At 31.8% G+C, this 17357-nt stretch overlaps 1 protein-coding gene across 1 annotated transcript in view; it reads left to right on the top strand.

Annotated features, from left to right (window-relative positions):
• Positions 1-1456: 1456 nt before the first annotated feature.
• The window catches only part of LOC132750769 (beta-1,3-galactosyltransferase 1-like), a 32593-nt gene continuing 16692 nt past the window's right edge, over positions 1457-17357 (top strand). The window contains exon 1 of the mRNA XM_060740811.1: positions 1457-1671. The gene's annotated coding sequence lies outside the window, so the exon portion shown is untranslated. The remainder of the gene's footprint in view (positions 1672-17357) is intronic.

Raw genomic sequence — 17357 nt, 5'->3', positions numbered from 1 at the left:
ACCAATATGGGCAATCTTCATGAAGGTGCAGCATACTCCAGAATCCGCCCGATTCCTTTAAAAATATCAGTAACACGCAGTGCAAGCTATGGCATTTCCAGAAATGACCAATAAAGTGTCTGTCATACGTTTAGATTTTTCACAAAATTTATCTGAAATTTCTTTACTTGTTTGGCGCCAACTGTCAAAGCTTGATTTTTAACTTTTTCACCTCCATTCGGAGAGTCAGAAATACATATAAAGCTACCAAAATGCTTAGTTTCGGGTAAAAACCCAAAAATACTTCTCATTTCCTACACACAAACAAGAAAGAATTACAATGACAGAGAAATATCAGAAGTTATCAGTACCTTCAAAACACCATGTCTGAGTTATAAAAAAATTTGACCGGGGCCATCATTCGAATATGTCCCCTGCCCCCTAATATTTTCAAAAATGTTTATTCTCACAATCTCATTCGAGTAATCAAAGTCACAGAAAATTACATTACGGTATAATCGCCCAGCACATGAAAAATCTTCGAATCATTGGTAATTGTTTGTTACATTTTGAGAATTATTTTTGTACTGGCGCAGCAGCAAATCAGAGTAAGTAATTTGGCTGTTTTCGCTCAAAATTTGACCAGTCTCTCCAGAAGTTGTTATAACTAAAGCGGCTAACCGCAAAAATAGAAGATGTGGTCACATGTTTATATATATATAAAAATTGTAGCCTCGAAGAAACAAAGTACAGCAAGAAAATCAACAAATTGACAGTACAAAGTTGCCAAAGAAAATGGTGTTAACTCGATTAAATGTGGGTAAAAAAAAATGTTCATCATGTAACTGCGGTTTGTTTGTTTGTTTTTGTTGTTGTTGTTGCTTTTTTATTGTTTTTATTATTATTATTATTATTATTATTATTATTATTATTATTATTATTATTCATTATTATTCATTATACTCAATCCGTTATCTTTTCTGAATGACTACAATATACATTAAGACCATTCCATCGAATGTTTAAATATGTATTTAAAGTTAGTGGTGTGATACAGTTTTAATTTAATTGTATATATCTCTGTTATGTCATTTAACACTGCTAAAGGAGTGTATAATTTTATAAATATTAATTATTTTTAACTTTTGAAATACAAAAAAAAAGGTTTCTTATGACTCACTCCGTCTTTGTTTCTGCAAACATCATGTATGTTGTTTAATTTTCGCGCCTTAAAAGGTGCATCGGAATAGATGACTTCTAGTTTGTGAGCATAAAACTTAAAAAGAAACAATGCGAACTAGCTGTCCATGTTACGTTAACACTTATGTATACATGTATAATATCATATAATAAAACAGAAAAAACGTGTTTGTAGAGTAGAGCTTCTTGATTTTAAACTTATTTTAATTATAATCTTTGCTTTACATAAGCATATTTAATGAGTAAATAGTTTGTGTAGTAGTTGAAGTAGATGTGGAAATAAGTGTAATTTACAGAGCGGATGTGTGTAAGTGGATGTATATTGATTCAACATACAACAATATTGATTGATGAGTTGTTGTTGTTTTTAAATAATTATAATCATAATTTATGGAATAATTAATTACATATAGGACTTTATGATGATGATGAGTAGTATTCAAAATGTGCGGGAAATGAGAGGGATACATACACACAGGTGAAAAGAGATTGGTAAGGTTGACACTATTTATCTACTTAAGAAATAATATATCCCTAACAACTTGATTGTAAACTAAAAAAATCAATGTTTGGAGTTCGGATGCGAGGAATTCAAAGTTCAAGAAAATTGCCTGCCCTTGTTCCTTATCCTCATAAATGTAATGTCCTAAAGGTCCACTTATAGTCTAATATATTTTAACCGTTATGATAGAAAATGTGCAATATATTAATTTATACATTAGGCTAAAACATGCCAAATGCAGAGCAACCTGCAATGTTCAAATCAACCGTGAAACGTGAAATTGGCAGTAGCAGTAGCTCAGCAGTAGCAGTAGCAAAGTTATAAAACGTGAAGTTGACAGTAGCAGTAGCTCAGCAGTAGCAGTAGCAAAATTATAAAATGTGAAGTTGGCAATAGCAGTAGCTTAGCAGTAGCAAAATTATAAAACGTGAAGTTGGCAGTAGCAGTAGCACAGCAGAAGCAGCAGCAAAATTTTGAAACGTGAAATTGGCAGTAGCAGTAGCTCAGCAGTAGCAGTAACAAAGTAATAAAACGTGAAGTTGGCAGTAGCAGTAGCAAAATTATAAAACGTGAAGGTACGTGGCAGTAGCAGTGCCTCAGCAGTAGCAGTAGCAAAATCATAAAACGTGAAGTTGACAGAAGCAGTGGGTCAGCAGTAGCAGTAGCAAAATTATAAAACGTGAAGGTACGTGGCAGTAGCAGTGCCTCAGCAGTAAGCAGTAGCAAAATTATAACACGTGAAGGTACGTGGCAGTAGCAGTGCCTCAGCAGTAGCAGTAGCAAAATTATAAAACGTGAAGGTACGTGGCAGTAGCAGTGCCTCAGCAGTAGCAGTAGCAAAATTATAAAACGTGAAGGTACGTGGCAGTAGCAGTGCCTCAGCAGTAGCAGTAGCAAAATCATAAAACGTGAAGTTGACAGTAGCAGTAGCTCAGCAGTAGCAGTAGCAAAATTATAAAAACGTGAAGTTGGCAGTAGCAGTAGCAAAATTATAAAACGTGAAGGTGGCAGTAGCAGTGCCTCAGCAGTAGCAGTAGCAAAATCATAAAACGTGAAGTTGGCAGTAGCAGTAGCACAGCAGTAGCAGTAGCAAAGTTATAAAACGTGAAGTTGACAGTAGCAGTAGCTCAGCAGTAGCAGTAGCAAAATTATAAAATGTGAAGTTGGCAATAGCAGTAGCTTAGCAGTAGCAGTAGCAAAATTATAAAATGTGAAGTTGGCAATAGCAGTAGCTTAGCAGTAGCAAAATAATGAAACGTGAAATTGGCAGTAGCAGTAGCTCAGCAGTAGCAGTAGCAAAGTAATAAAACGTGAAGTTGACAGTAGCAGTAGCTCAGCAGTAGCAGCAGCAAAATTATAAAACGTGAAGTTGGCAGTAGCAGTAGCAAAATTATAAAACGTGAAGGTACGTGGCAGTAGCAGTGTCTCAGCAGTAGCAGAAGCAAAATCATAAAACGTGAAGTTGACAGTAGCAGTGGGTCAGCAGTAGCAGTAACAAAATTATAAAACGTGAAATTGGCAGTAGCAGTGAGCAATAGCAGTAGCAAAATTATATCAAAGCACAGAAGGCGCTGAATTTGTTTGGATCTCAGAATATCAGAAAGGTGAAGGTTGTAAGATTATAAACCAATTTGTTTTGTATAGTGCTACCAATGCTTTCCAGTGTTTTAAATGCAGGAAATTGGCTATAAGACTAATTGCAACACTGATATTCAATTCAATGTTTATTTAAAATTATTTAAAAAAACGATTTGCCTCAACTGGGATTTAAACTCCAGACCTCTCGATTCCTAAGCGAGCGTGCAAACCCCTTTTTTGAAGCGGACTACTTTCGGCATTTGCAATTAAAAGCATCAGGGTCTGAAATTTCGCTACCATTATTTGCTTGGTCTGACGACCCAATCATAAATCATTTACAAGCTTAAGCCCTTCAACTTACATATACTACACTACAACAAAACAAATAAACAATTTATATGCAATTGGCTAAGAGCGATTGTTCCAACGTCGAATTTTAAAGTACGGGATAACTAACGCTACTAACTAAAACGAAACTGAATTACAATCCTAGATTTTGAGAAACGCTGAGAATCGAATTAATATCCTCAGACACATAACTGTCCTTTGCATGCTCACTTTTCCATCTCCCGTGCTTTTTAAAAAGTCTATCACATACATTGATAACAGCGCTGGCGGTAGCGCCACCGCGTCTTAAACTGAGAGTCCCATATTCATTAGGGTTTAAGCCAACTTCGACAAGCATCTCACGTAACCATTCCCTTACTCGAGTATAAGATAAGCAACCTCATTTCTTTAATTTAAAAGAGTTAGTTTTCTTGCATGAAGATAAAGACCGAAAAACATGCTCTTCACTATCGTTTGATAAATCAGCATTTGAAAAATAAAGTTGTAATGTTGTATATGGACATGTAACACAAGTTGATTTTGAAATAACAACTGAAGAACCACGACTTAATTTTTACTAGACCGTATGTACAAACTTAAGTAATCATCATCGAATGTAACATCAGTACATCTTAAATTTAACAGGTCTCCGATCCTCAAAAATCCTGAAAACCCTATGATTACAATTGCAAGTGATCTTAAATGATATAAAGAACAATTATCCTTGTCGTGTTATAAAAAATATCTCCAATAATTTCTGCAGAAATAAGTTGTTTTTTTTTGTTTTTTTTTGTTGTTGTTGTTGTTTTTTAACTGTGGCGCTACAAAGTTTCTTGGTGGCATCTAAGATAAAACGCAAGGGGCAGGACGTGAAGTGGTTGCACACTTGGTTCAAGCGAGCGAATTGGTTGCAAACTTGACAAAATGGCAAACACGGCGTGATTTTTTGAAACGGGTGAACGAATTTTTGCCAGGCAAGTGGGTTTCTTTGTTATTTTGAAGTTCATCAGTATGTCTATTCCATAATGCAATATATATACCACACTCGGTTAAAGGTTTCAGCATCCTAGATTCTGTTTTGATGAAGTTATTGAAGATATAAACTGATCATGTAAATATTTTGAAATTTGACATGTGACTGTTCTGGTCGATTTTTCTCCTAATTTATTCGAATTTGTAAGTTTTGAACTGCATTTAACAATAACAAAATATGTTTCTGTCAATGCAGTACAAATGGTTTAGTTCGCAAGTCCGAAGATAACGTTCATACACAAAAATATATTGTTCAAGCACATTTTGGTTGCAGACTTATACTTCAAGCATATTTGGTTGCAAACTTATTCTTATTCTATTGAAATCCAAAGTAAACCTTTGCAAAAGGATTGTAGTAGTTTATATTTGTTAACCTATTTTCAATGGCAATTATTGACATTTATGTTCTTTTACTTGTTTTTGTTATAAATGTTATTTATACTTTCTTCTTTTACAACAAGTATGCACTTTATATTTCAAATTACATGGTTCTCAGACCAACACTATAACCATCAGTAAAAGCCTGCAAACAAAATAAAAGCACATAGAAGAAAAATATTTATTGATACTTCAATTCTAAAATATGTCATCATATCAAAATCGAATGAAAACTACATACAAAACAAACGTATGTGAGAGTACTGCTGTATGTAAGTGAATTATTTTCATCATAAACAGAAGGACATGTGAACACATACGATGTTACTCGGCAAAATTTCCAAAGTTTATCAAAACCACAATAAATGTTATTTTGTTTGTTTCGTATGTAAAGATCAGCAGTTGCTTTAGACATAAAGTATGTAAATGTACTTATAAACCAAAAGTTAAAATGACATGCTTGTTTACAATATTTCGGATTTGATATACATATCATATATGTCAATTGGTATTCTAAAAATTATTTTGACTATTAGATCATAATATAACTGATATACGATTGGTAATTTACATTGACTGATACGTGACAAAACTACTTAAAGTCATTGTTCGAGTTAGGGAATTTGGAAGATGTTTCGATTGGTCAATAATAAGGAACAATTTAAAGAAACATGTGAATAATGCCCTTGCGTCAATGTTAATGTAGTTTGTATCTACTATACAATCAAATTTATTTCAAATCTCAAAAAAGAACAATAATGAAAGTTGTTTATTGCTATTTTTTTCTTCTTTTCCTTTACTGTTAATCATGCCAAGATAAAAAAAGTCCTAAGACTATGTAAAAAGAAAAGAAGTATATCGAGGAGAAAAAATGATGATGATAAACACAACTGAACTTCAATTTAGCATATTGTGTTATATATCTATTTGAAAGACCCTGTGTTAGGATATATCTGCACGCATGCACAATTTGTATATATATTTCTTATTAGATGAACGGGTATAATTGCCTTAATATTGCTAATTATTTTTAAAAAAATAGATAAGTTATTCCTCGCTAAAAATATGCATGCCACATTATTGACACAAAAGTTTGCAACCAAAAATGCTTGAAGTATAAGTCTGCAACCAAAATGTGCTTGAACAATATATTTTTGTGTATTGAATGTTATCTTCGGACTTGCGAACTAAACCATTTGTACAGCATTGACAGAAACATATTTTGTTATTGTTAAATGCAGTTCAAAACTTACAAATTCGAATAAATTAGGAGAAAACCCGACCAGAACAGTCACATGTCAAATTTCAAAATATCTACATGATCAGTTTATACCTTCAATAACTTCGTCAAAACAGAATCTAGGATGCTGAAACCTTTAACCGAGTGTGGCATATATATTGCATTATGGAATAGACATACTAATGAACTTCAAAATAACAAAGAAACCCACTTGCCTGGCAAAAATTCGTTCACCCGTTTCAAAAAATCGCGCCGTGTTTGCCATTTTGTCAAGTTTGCAACCAATTCGCTCGCTTGAACCAAGTGTGCAACCACTTCACGTCCTGCCCCTTGAAACGGACAGTTTTTGAATTACACGGACTATTCACACCAACTATATCGGGAGACCATTTCAAACTGTAAAACACAGCCTCTATAACATATGCAGAAGTACCGTTTTGTATTAAATTGGTCAAGAATAAAGCTACATGAAAATCATTTGCTGGAAATATAGAACGAATATCATTATTTTGCACCATGTTATCCACTTTTTAAACTTGTATTAAAAGATCTACTTTGCAAAATAATGTTTGGTAATTTTCTTGCTAAATGAGAAAGTACATCGTTGTAATCAACACTTCTTTCACCCAGAATGAAAACATCTGTAACGGATAGAGATCTAAATAAGGAAATTACCATGACTTTAGGCTAAACAAACAAATCAAACGCTGTTTACAAAATAGAAAAATAGATACACGTGAAAATTTCGTACAACAAAAATAGTAATAGCATAATAACATAAATACAATGATAGCAAAATATAGAAAACAATTACTGAAACAATAAAGCTTTTGCTTTTCAAGCCTTTTTTTTTTTTTTTTTTTTTTTTTTTTGCTGCACATAAGCATATGTCCTGACTCTTCCGGTCATACTTGGGTCCTTCCGGCCATACTTAGGCCCTTCCGGCCAGACTTTGGTCCTTCCGACCGTTTACCTATGAAACTAAATAGTCCTTCCGGTAATACCTGATTACAAATTTAACGTGATAATTATTTTTCTGATCTGGCATCAAGTATAACTGCCAAAACAGATCCCTTAAACTTTCTAGAACCAAAAAGAGATCTTTTGTTTTTACAATGAACATATATTTTTCTGTCACAAAGTTCAAAGACATCCTTAACATAGTTTTTCCCTGTAAAACTGTTATCTTCGAATAATAAAGGCCAGTAAGCAGCAGACTGTCACCTTAGTACAATCAGGACACCCATAGCTTTACACTCCATCACATGTTTAATTGTTTTGCAGACTAAACTGACTAAACTAAACTTACCATTTATGAACCTTCTGTTCGCTTTCTTTGCTTCATTGCGCTGTTTGATAATGGACGCAGCTGCTTTCTCAGCCTTTTTAAGGTGATTCCGCTTTGTCAGCCATGTTTGTTTTCACTCAAGTCTGTTCAAAGTGAAAGTAGGCCAAAATTCATATAACAACAAAGCTCTTATTGTAAAATGATGAACCATTTGAAAGTACACTTCCAGGTTTGTATTTTAAGGACAATTATAAACAAAAATAAAAATGATAACAATAAGAATATTTACCTTGAATGTGCTACATTTCTGAAGACAAAAAGCATTCTGTTGCAAAGTTTTAAGCACATTTCATGAATGGCAAAATCCTTTTTAAAGTCTGTTTTAGTGCCCACAAAAGCTATTTTTTGCAGCAAATAAAAAAATCTTTCAAAACTCAACTCCAAATAAATCCTTATCTCATGTCCTTCTAAGCACATGGCCTCCATTATTTTTTGTAAAAAAGTAGTGCAAGAAAACAATCATCATTTATAGCCTTATGAACTTCAATTAAAATGAAAACACAACTTTAAAATCTAACCTTTTTTATGTGTAACAGTGAAGTGTGTCTGTTTGTCATGTACACAAGAAATAGGTAAATGATGTTTATTTTCATGGTACTACTTTTTTACACATGTCATGGTTGCCATGTTTTTTCAAGGTCAGATAAACTACTTTCCTAAGATTTCTGTTTTTAAGTTTTTTGTATTTTGTGCAAAAAAATAGCTTTTGTAGGCACTAAAACAGACTTTAAAAAGCATTTTGCCATTCATGAAATGTGCATAAAAATTTGCAACAGAATGTTTTTGGTCTTCAGAAATTTAGCCCATTCAAGGTAAATTTTCTTATTGTTATCATTTTTATTTTTGTTTAAAATAGTCTTTAAAACATAGAACTGGAAGTGTACTTGCAAATGGCTCATCATATAACAATGTGAGCTTTTTTGTTATAAGAATTTTGGCCTACTTTCACTTTGGACAGACTTTGTGAAAACAAACATGGCTGACAAAGCGGAATCACCTTAATTCTCTTTGAATCCTCATCATCGCTGGCTAAATCGTCTTGCTCATATTTGTGTACAAATGTCACTAGGTGACTTGTCTGCCAGTTTTATCAGTTATTGCGACGTTCAATCTTTTTCTTAGCAGTCTCACACAACTCGAGCGCCTCACTGTGTTTCCCTGTCCGCTAATTTGAACAATGCAATCCAACAGCTCACAGTTATGATCCAACTGAATCTGATTCCCTTTTTTTCAAAACAGTGGATTTGTGAGTTTTGGCAACACTTCCTTTGCATATCTCTTTCTTAAAATCTGCAAACTTAGCATCAAAATACGATTTTATCTCATCTAAACTGTCCGAGTTCATTCTTGAATTTAAGTAAAAAGTTAAGATAAAAAACTCATCTGAACAGCCGAAAAGCAAATCCTCAAATGATTATTTTACACACCTATAGTAACATAATCATGTATCACACTTTTCACGTGCACATTCCGCCAAAATCAAACACAGGCGACAATCATAATCCCGCTCAACCATGTACGCGGTAAGTTGCCTGGCAACGTGTGTAAATACATATGTCGTGTTAGAATCGAAATAATTTATCAATTTCAGTGATTTTATCGCATCGGTTCCGCATCATTTTATCACTCATTATATAATTCCCCCCATGTGATTTTATTTAGCGATACAATCAGTGTTTATTATATATTATTTCTTTAGTAATACTAGAAAATCTTGACAACGTGTATATCAATTGCTGTGCAAGTACTAGCGCCTGAAAGTCACTATCAGTCGTTTTACACTGCTCCCCTCAGTTGAAATTCGGGCACTTTTTCCTTTTCAAACAATTTTTGGACAACATATAGATCTAACTTATTACCAATGGTAAAGTAAGTTAAACAAAATGGTAAAGCATTGAATACTGTTGTTTTTTGTTTACTTTTAACAAAACTTACTAAATCGGAATTTTCATGGATAAAAAGTTTTACCTTGAGGAAACATTTTTTTTTTATTTTGGTACCAAATGTGCGCATTTGTTGAAAACCCATCAACGTTTACCACGCATTCTGTCATCCTTTTCATTTTTTAAGCATGCTCTCGAACGAATTTAATTAACGTTCAAGGACTTTTTTAAGAGAGCAACGAAAATAAAAAATACTTTTAGTGTTAACTTTATTTTATTTATCTTTTCTTTTACGTAATACATGTAATAAGTACATAAAAACATTTTTTTCAAATTAAGGAAGCTTAAAATAATCAAAGACTTGTTATAAAGAATTCAAACTCTAGCTCATGTAATACCACGAACAAAGAGGGTATTTGTATGTAGGGCTTGTATATGTTGTCATACAAATAGTTTATCTGTTAACCGATAAACGTAAACAAAAACTGGTAATTTGTCCTAAGGGTAATTAAAGAAAATGTCTAACATCAACTTTCATATTTTATCATAGTATCGTTTTATCCTTTTTCAATTTCTTGGAAAAGCCATCTATTTATTGTAAGCTGACACGCCCTCTATTGTTACAAATTCTGTATACAATTTGCTTTATCCCTCTAGAGTAATTCCATAATGTTTACCAATATTGTTCTTCTGATATATATATGAAATAAAATACGCACCTTCAACAATACTAAATCTTAGCGCTGCTTTTTAATGCATGGATGTATTATTGAAATATAACGAGAGACCGTTACCTTGGTAACACCTGAACATGGTCATATAATATAGAGACATAGGTAACCTGGTGGAAACATCTATGAAATCAATGTCTATATGTGCTCTATGACTATACGCTTAACAGTGAGAAAAGGTATGTTGCTGTTTTTTTCTGTTTGTTTGTTTGTTTGTTTATTTGTTTATTTGTTTTTTTTGTTTGTTGTTTTTTTGTTGTTTTTTTTTCTTCATAATTGTGTATCATAAACATATCGCAATGAGTAAACATTATTTTTCTCAAAACATGAAAATGTAATGACAAGAAAAAATATGGTGGGCTAAAAGCTTAAGTACAGATGAGTTGGCACTAAAGATTACACAAAGTGCACTAGAAGTGCACTACTAGTGCACTTAAAAGTGCACTACTAGTGCACTTTGTAGTGCACCAGACCTATTATATGTATTAAGCAGTTACCTTTTATTTCAATGAATAGCAATTTGACTTTTACAAGAAGATAGATAAATATAGATATCATTCTGTATAATAGTTTTTCAAAATAAATATGAAGTTGTGAATATTGGATTTTGTAAAATATGGCGTAAAATATTAGAACAATATTTTTTAAAAGTAATTAATTTTACTGATTTTGTACTTTAAAACTTAATTTTTTAGAATAAGTTAATATAAATGATTATAGCTTTAATGTTGATAAGTGCATAAATAAACAAAATTTATTGATATTTAATATGAATCTATTTTATGATAATCTGGTAATGAAATATGAAACATTGAAATGCCAATCAAACAAAATTCAGTCAGTTTTTGTTTGTTTTTGTTTTAGGGGGGGGCAAATTAATACCAATTAGTTATTTTTGATCTTAACTTATGGTTGTTTTTAGTTAAAGGTAATGATTTTAAGCATTAATAGCCTTTAATACATTAAAGAATTAATATTTTTATAATTGGCCTAAATTTTGTCAATTTTATCTCATTTTTAATCTCTCTTAAGATTAACCTAAGATTACTATAAATGATATATATTATTCTGAAAATAAATATTTATATATAATGGTGGTATGTATAAAAAGTTGTGGATTAAGTATTGATATGTACCTGTGGGACACTAGTATACTTTAAATCTTTCAATTCCATTTTTGAGACGACACCAATCTTTATTTTTTTTTCATGCATTGTTACATAATTATGCAATATGATTATTTTTATCAGTTTATTATAAAATGCAAAAATATTTCTTTTTTCTTTTTGTACTACTTGTAATGAAATTTATTTGCACCAACATCCAGAGAATACAGAATTTACATTGCCTACTTAAATTTATCGGGAAACGGACAAAAGCCCTCCCAGACAAAAGCCCTCCCTTCAAAAAATGACAAGGCGGACGAAGCCCTCCCGTGAAAATGACAGGGCGGACAAAATCCCTCCCGTGAAAATTACAGTGCGGACAAAAGCCCTCCCGTGAAAATAACTGGGCGGACAAAAGCCCTCCCGTGAAATTAACAAGACGGACAAAAGCCCTCCCCTAACTAAAATAAATATGTATGTTGAATACCTGTGTTGTTTTTTTTTTCAATGCACTCAACAATTAAAATTGTTACATATATTTCTTGTTGTTTTCAATTGGCCTAAGTATGTGTATGAGCTAAAACTACCTTTTATTCTGAATATACCTTCCTGAAATGTTTAACGAGGTAACTTTTTACACGAATGTCGTAAAAAACAAAGTAACTTTTAAAAGTAATCGACTCATTACAAGGCACAGTATAAATATCTTTAACTTTTAAGTTAGATAATTTTAATTTCTTTTCATCAAGTATTACTCTATTAATCTTAACTTCATATAGGAGTAATCCTTCATATCTACGTGAATAAATATGCACTTACAGATTTTAGCACTAATTTTTCAGATGCCTCTCAGGAATGTGCTCAAGCTGATACAAACATGCTTATACCAATGGAAAACAAAAATATTCATGATTACAATTTTAATATGTTGAATGCATTGAAAAGAAAATACATTTGTGTATAAGCTATACATATATGTATTTGCTGCGGGAGGGCTTTTGTCCGCCTTATTATTTTCACGGGAGGGCTTTTGTCCACCAAGTCATTTTTACGGGAGGGCTTTTGTCCGCCCTATCATTTTCACGGGAAGGCTTTTGTCCACGGGACGGCTTTTGTCCGCCTTGTCACTTTGACGGGAGGGCTTTTTGTCCGGGAGCGCTTTTGTTCTACACTCATATTTATCATCTGCCTTTTGTTATTTACCCTGAGGTGTTCTCTTATCGGCAGGGTACTATATTAAAACACCAATACACAGCATGACTTTTGACACTTTCATCTTCTGTTCATGTATGATATTTTATTGAAAAAAAATATCTGCATTTAAGTGAAAAGGAAGTTGCAAAAGTTTTATAATCATGTATTTAAATATTTTCTTTAAAATGTATTATCTTCTAAATGTGTTAAAATTGACAAGGCAAATTTGTCAAATCTATAATAGAAAAAATTAACATTTCCCAGTTCAGAAACTAAAAGTTGCTGCAAATTTTAATGCAGAATTGCAAGAAATGAGGTCTTTCTATATAGAATAGTTAACACTGATATTGATTTTAAACCAGTTTTTTATGATATCATAAGATTAGAAAATTCCACGTCAAAGACAATAATGACAATAATATCTGTGATTGCATACATCTGCATTTTTGTTCTTTACCCTGAGGCCAGGAGACCAGTGTAAAGAAAACAGTCGCTCTCAGAAAAATACCAATACACAGCATGACTTGAGACTTTTCTCTATTATAAAAGCATTCCCTTTATACATTAAATTTTTAATTTAGAAATCTTGAATAAAGTTATCAATTTTATTTATTTCATGGAAAAAAAAAATTATTCATATCTTTAAAAAGTATGCAAGCATTTCATGGTTGAAAAACATAATATCACAGTGTATGGATTGTTTTAAATCAATGAATTAATATTCTCTTTCAATCTTGAACATGAGGAATTGCCTCTTAAGTTATACATTATTATGCAGAATGGCAAGAAATGTGAATAAATATAAAAAAAACTCCGCTTTAGAGACAATAATATCTAATATGCATTTATGCCATTATGACTTTTTGTATATTTGATTATACAAAAATTATGGTCATTTATCTATATGACTAACTGGCTTGGGTTCCAACGCCTGATGAATCCCAGGCTTATGTTTAAACATGAATTTTGAGATTTTCAATTTTCAATTTTATTTTCAATAACACTCAGTTTGTATAGAGAAAACCAGGGAATTTCAATGCATACTTATAATCTGCAAAATTGACTGTTCTTTGTTATTTACCCTGAGGCCCTCTTATCAGCAGGAGATGGGTATAATGAAAACAGTCCCTCTCAGAAAATACCAATACACAGCATGACTTGAGATTTTCCTCTTCAATAAAAGTATTCCCTTTATACATTAAATTTTTAATATTGAAATCATGAATAAAGCTATCAAATTTATTTATCTTAAAAATTTTAATATTTTACTCATTTATATCTTTAAAACATATGCAAGCATTACACATTTAAATGAGTCCCCAGTTAAATACTAAATTATCACAGTATATCGATTGTTTTTAAATCAATGTATTAATATTCTCTTTCAATATTGAACATAAGAAATTGACTCTAAGTTATATTTTATAGAAATAATATTTTAGCTTAAATAATTATAAACCTTTCCTTGATTTGTTTGAGCTTATGAAAAAAAGTTTATGTTGTTACAAACTAAATTAATTGGGCCAGAATTATCACATTGATTTTCCCATTTGTATACTAGAAAAAATTGAAATACATGGCCATTAAAAATAGCTTTAAAAACACTTATTTAATTATCCATTATGGAGCATATATAAATTCAACCTTATTAATTCTATAAGGTATTAATTAGCACCCTAATGCTGAAGAGTATTCAAATAGGCTAGAATTACTGTTAACTACATTGTGGGTTCGAATCCCGACAGGGACTTGGGATTCTTTCATGTGAGGAAGCTATCCAGCTAGCTTACGGAACGTCGGTGGTTCTACTCAGGTGCCCGTTCGTGCCTGAAATAATGCACGGAAGGGCACCTGAGGTCTTCCTCCACCAGTAAAGCTGGAACGTCGCGATATGACCTATACTGTGTCGATGCGACGTAAAACCCAAAACAAAAAAAAACAACAAAAAAACATTGAAAATGAGGGCCATGGGTTCAATCCCCAGAAGGGTCAACTTTTTTTTTCTTTCTTTTTTTCTTTTAACATTATTTATGTATCTCTCATGTCCCATATGGAAAGAAAAAAGAGTTCATTTTTGAATTTTTATTTATATAGGTATTTATTGGCTAAATTATGCTAAATCTAGTAATAAATATGGTACCTGATATTTTCAAAGTGTAATATAATCAAAACTAGACGGTAAAAGTATTTCATATTTTACAAGATCAACCAATATACTTTTTTAAAAATTTAGGGAAACTTTGAAAACAGGCACTCATTTGGGTAAATTTTAAGAATTTTTTGAATTAGGCTCCCTAAGTAGAAAAATGGTCAGACATGTGGTAAAAATGGGTGGGGTAGGATAACATTTTTATACAGATTTCATAAATTTTAAGTAAAAACCATGATTTTGCTTATGTGGATTGTTAGCTGAATGGTACTATTTGTTTCTTACCAAAAATTCATGGGAAAACATTTTTCATTAGAATGTTATTGCAGATTATTTAAAGGTTCCTCATTTCTAAAAAAGGGCCCTCATAACATCCTAGCTTGAGTTCAGAAAAGTGGCCATAACTTGATTTCCGTACGGTAAACTTTGTTTAAATTTTGCATACAGGTGTACTTTAAGGTATACATCTGACCTATGATGTCAATTCTTTAGTTCCTGATAGTGCCCATTAGGGTCCTAATACCAAATACTGGTTAAAAAGATATGATTACAATAAATAAAAAAAAATAATTTTAAGCTTTAACATGAAATCACCTAAATGTTAAATCTGCTGATTTTAAAATTTACTTATTTTCTAATATATATTCATGAATAGGCCATATATTCCCAAAGTTGTTTTTTTTTCTTACAGTAGCTTAACAATGGATGCCCCCTGTCACTTGATATGCAATTATCCAATAAACCATTTAGGTGTCACCTTCCCTGGCCAGCCTGGTCATATGGTCTAGTGCACTAGAAGTGCACACGGTGTTCCCTTCTAGTTCAGCTCTAGTGCACTAGAAGTGCACAAGGGTGGGAAGTTTAGTGTGAACTCAACTGTAATGTTTAAATGTTCACTAGCGTTATTTTGCAAGTTATAATTATGCAAAATAGGACAGAAAGTTACCTTTGCCATAATTCTCCTTCAGGTTAAGAACTCGGAAAGCCTTATACGCTTATACCAGATACAAAGTTAATTCAAACGAGTGCTTTCTGCAAATTTTAAATTTACAGATCTGCCCAATTTCCCCCTCTTCTGTTTAGATTTTTGTCACATACAATCAATTTATTCAATAAAAAAAAGATAATTATATTTACATCAGTCGTGCTGTAACAGAGGAAACCGATTTTTTTTAATATCAATGCCAAACACAACAACAACATAAAGCAGAAAATTATTTACAAATGCCTGAGAACTCGATCATCTTTGTTGTTGTTGTATCAATAACCTGCTACACATTTGGTCTGATAGATGGTTATTGTAAGCGTACATCATACATCTTAGGTAATACAGCAACTTTTCTTTATTCTTCAAAAAATTTCTTAAATGTAAAGTGAATTCTTTAATAATAAAAAATGTATACATGTTATTAGTCCATGCATATTTACATTAAAGTTGCATGCCTCCAGATAAGTCAAAATTTTTTTAAGAAAATCAAACTTGAAAGAAAAATGTACTAAGATTTTAAGAAAAGTAATTAGATTCATAATTTAGATGATAATTTACATGTAATGTGCGATTAGTGAGTGATTTTGCAGTACATATATTTTTTATCATATTTCTACTGCGTGGCTAACACAATAAGGGCTATTTTGCACATGTTGACATCTTAATTGGTAATTTACGAGGAATGTAAGAGCCGTTCGTAAATTACTTTCTTTGTTCACTTCATAAAATTTTATTTTTAAATACATTTTGAAATTTTTCTTGAACAGTCAGAATGTGGATACATGCTACTTTTATATAAATATTTACTTTATGAAAATGGTGCTCAAAAGATTCAGGGGAGGGCAAAATCATCAGGGGCGGCATGGTCGACTGACTAGTAATCTAAGGATTGCTTGCGTTTTTTTTGTTGTTGTTTTTTTTTTTTTGGGGGGGGGAGGGAGAGAGAAATTAAAGATTAAATATTTCAAGCTTGGCTCAGTACTGGTTGGTTCATTGGTTTGAGGAGTGTATTTGTTAGTGTATCTTTAAACTTGTTGCTTCCTACAAAATGAACTTAGAAAAAATATGTATAAACTAATGTTGCTAAACCTTTTGGCCATATCCTTATGTATATTATGTAGAAATGTTTACGAATAAATAATGTTTGTTTATACATGAATGTAAATATAATTTAACTAAACGATCTTAAATTCTTATACACATTTCTTTCAATAACTTTATATTTTTGAAGGGAAATTTTGAAATATAACGGCAGATTTTCTGTTAATTCTGCAGGCATTAACAAAGATTGAAATATATACTCTGTTTAAAAAAACATGAACCAATCTTTTTAAGGACTATATTCTGACGATTACAAGAGGATAGAACGATAACACTTTTTTGTGGACATCATATACCAAATTTGTCAATTATTATACACTAATTTTTAAAAAATGTCCTGGTTGTTGCATTATTCATTTGTTGTATATTATTAGAGCGTTTATGATAGGATGACCTCTTCAAAGCTGTTTCGTAAATATAAAAAACACCGATTTAAGTATATGTAATAGAAATACGGACCCTAGCCCATGAATGAAGGTTGCCATATTGGAATTCTCTGAAATAATGACGCAATAGTGAGGAAACACCCTTTAACATGACAAAAATGTACTTAAACTAAAAAAAGATTTACGAAAACTGTCAGAAAAACGCGGTTTATACGATATAACCCGATATTAATCG

Source organism: Ruditapes philippinarum, unplaced genomic scaffold (assembly GCF_026571515.1).
Source record: "Ruditapes philippinarum isolate M1 unplaced genomic scaffold, ASM2657151v2 ctg558_1_1_1_1, whole genome shotgun sequence".
Taxonomy (NCBI): domain Eukaryota; kingdom Metazoa; phylum Mollusca; class Bivalvia; order Venerida; family Veneridae; genus Ruditapes; species Ruditapes philippinarum.
This window is presented reverse-complemented; position numbering and strand designations above follow the sequence as displayed.